The 2,810-nt window shown below is 58.5% G+C and overlaps 1 non-coding gene and 1 pseudogene across 1 annotated transcript; both read left to right on the plus strand.

Annotated features, from left to right (window-relative positions):
* The first annotated feature begins 384 nt into the window (after positions 1–384).
* Positions 385–538, plus strand: LOC147080333 (5.8S ribosomal RNA). Its single transcript, XR_015077375.1, has one exon. It is a non-coding gene; the product is annotated as a 5.8S ribosomal RNA (ribosomal RNA).
* A 991-nt stretch (positions 539–1,529) lies between these two features.
* On the plus strand, positions 1,530–2,810 carry LOC147080334 (28S ribosomal RNA; annotated as a pseudogene; the record flags this gene model as incomplete).

A 2,810-nucleotide genomic window follows, 5' to 3' on the forward strand; every position in this document is an offset into this window, starting at 1 on the left:
GTCGGCTTGTACCCCACTCAGTTCGTTTTTCTGGCCTTGTTGTCTACTGTCATGTTTGTTTGTCTTGTCTGTCTGCCTGTCACTCTCTCTCTTCTCCCGGCAATCGGTGGCAGCAGAGACCCTGCCTCTGTTGGCCGTGGTGCGTGTCGGACGGTGGGCTCAGGCGTTTGACCCCGATGCGTGTCGCCTCGCGAGCGCCCTGACAACAAAATCTCGGTGAAACCCTTGTCATTTGATGATCGACTGATACACACCTCCGGGCCGTGCCAAGGATGGGGCTTCTACCAACCCTCTATGCGTGGGCATAGAGGGAGAGAAGCGTTGGGCGGTCCGGGCTTGGGACCCTCCGGGGAACAAAACACCAAGCCTTAAAAAAAAACGCACAACTCTTAGCGGTGGATCACTCGGCTCGTGCGTCGATGAAGAACGCAGCTAGCTGCGAGAATTAATGTGAATTGCAGGACACATTGATCATCGACACTTTGAACGCACTTTGCGGCCCCGGGTTCGTCCCGGGGCTACGCCTGTCTGAGGGTCGCTTGACCATCAATCGCACTTGCCTTGCCATCGTGTGAGGTGAGAGCGCGGCTGGGGTGTCGCAGAGGCCTAGTCCTCTTTGTCCCCCCTAAGTGCAGACCTAGAGTTTCTCCTCCCAATGGAGAGTTTGACCCGTGCCGTTTGGGAATGTTATGTTCGGCGTCTCCTCAGGGAACGTCGGCACCGCTTAGAGGCCAGCTTTTTCCAGCACGGCTGTCGTTGGGTTGCAAAAACGATTGACCGCGTCGGTGTTGGGACTGTTGAGCCTCGCCCTAGGCAGGGTTGTCTCTCTGAGTGTTGGATAGAGAGAGAGAGAGAGCATACAGAGAGAAGACGTTGGCAGTTCAAGAGGTGAGGTCGTCGTCTTTGGCTGCAGTTTTGTTGGTTTGGAGCGGGGAACAGCTTGATGTAGTGACGCGGGCCCCTTGATGTGCTGTGTGCTGGCTTTTTTGCGTGCGTTTGGTAGGTGGCAGTTTGCTAAGATAACCCTTGCGGTGCTCCTTTGTGTTGCGCTGGACCCTGATGTCCTTCCACACATTTGACCCGTTTTGGCTCTAAGCACTCTTGCTGACTTGCTGAGCGTGCGCCTAAGTCAGTCCCGTATGTCTTGACCCCTGTCGCTGCAGGCCTGCTTTTCATCCAAAAACACTCCTCTCAAGCATATAGATGCTGCCCAGCCATTGCTTCTGGCCTTTTCCTCTGAATGCTACGTGTTTCCCTCGTTCTCTTTTCTTTTTATTCTCGCTAAATCGGGGACTCTGGAGCAGTGTGAGCCGAGCCGGGGTCTCCAGCGTACACACTTGACCAGGCATGCCTGCATGCTGCATGCACACGCACACTATCGTCGCCCGCTCGGACTAACCTCGCCGGCGGGGCTGGTTTTGTGAGGACGTGGTGGTGGTGGTGGTGCTTTCTTGTTTGCTTGCTGTGCTGTGCTTGTTGTGTTACGCTTGGAGATAATGCCGGCCGGCGCCAGTACGCTATTCTGCCTACGACCTCAGATCAGACGTGACAACCCGCTGAATTTAAGCATATTACTAAGCGGAGGAAAAGAAACTAACAAGGATTCCCCTAGTAACTGCGAGTGAAGAGGGAAGAGCCCAGCGCCGAATCCCCGCTCGCCTGGCGGGCGTGGGAAATGTGGCGTATAGAAGACCTCTTTCTCTGACGACGCTCCGGGGCCCAAGTCCTTCTGATCGAGGCTTAGCCTGTGGACGGTGTGAGGCCGGTAGCGGCCCCCGGCTCGTCAGGATCGAGTCTTCTTGGAGTCGGGTTGCTTGTGAATGCAGCCCAAAGCGGGTGGTAAACTCCATCTAAGGCTAAATACTGGCACGAGACCGATAGTCAACAAGTACCGTAAGGGAAAGTTGAAAAGAACTTTGAAGAGAGAGTTCAAGAGGGCGTGAAACCGTTAAGAGGTAAACGGGTGGGGTCCGCGCAGTCTGCCCGGAGGATTCAACTCGGCGGTGAGGTCGGTCGCGTGGGGCATAGCGGATCTCCTGTGTGGGACCGCGTCCTGCGTGGGCTCGGCCGCCGCCGGGCGCATTTCCTCCGTCGGTGGTGCGCCGCGACCGTCTCTGGGTCGGCTGGGAAGGCCGGAGGGAAGGTGGCTCGTTGCTCCGGCGGCGAGTGTTATAGCCCCCCGGCAGCAGCCTCGCCGTTTCCCGGGGTCGAGGGAAGTGACCGCTGCCGCGCCTTCCCCCTCGTGAGTGGGGGGGACGGGCTCCCCGTGCTCCCGGCGTGACTGTCAACCTGGGCGGACTGTCCTCAGTGCGCCCTGACCGCGTCACGCTGCCGAGTCGGACGAGCCACGAGCGGGCGCCAGGGGTCCGCGGCGATGTCGGTGACCCACCCGACCCGTCTTGAAACACGGACCAAGGAGTCTAACACGTGCGCGAGTCAAAGGGTGTCCCGAAACCCCAGGGCGCAATGAAAGTGAAGGTCGGCGCGGGTCGACCGAGGTGGGATCCCGCCGCCCCGCGCGGCGGGCGCACCACCGGCCCGTCTCACCCGTTCCGGCGGGGAGGTGGAGCACGAGCGTACGTGATGGTACCCGAAAGATGGTGAACTATGCCTGGGCAGGGCGAAGCCAGAGGAAACTCTGGTGGAGGTCCGTAGCGGTCCTGACGTGCAAATCGGTCGTCCGACCTTGGTATAGGGGCGAAAGACTAATCGAACCATCTAGTAGCTGGTTCCCTCCGAAGTTTCCCTCAGGATAGCTGGTGCTCGTCCACACGCAGTTTTATCTGGTAAAGCGAATGATTAGAGGTCTT

This window comes from Somniosus microcephalus, unplaced genomic scaffold (genome assembly GCF_052327205.1).
Source record: "Somniosus microcephalus isolate GS21.2 unplaced genomic scaffold, FLI_Smic_1.0 scaffold1714, whole genome shotgun sequence".
Taxonomy (NCBI): domain Eukaryota; kingdom Metazoa; phylum Chordata; class Chondrichthyes; order Squaliformes; family Somniosidae; genus Somniosus; species Somniosus microcephalus.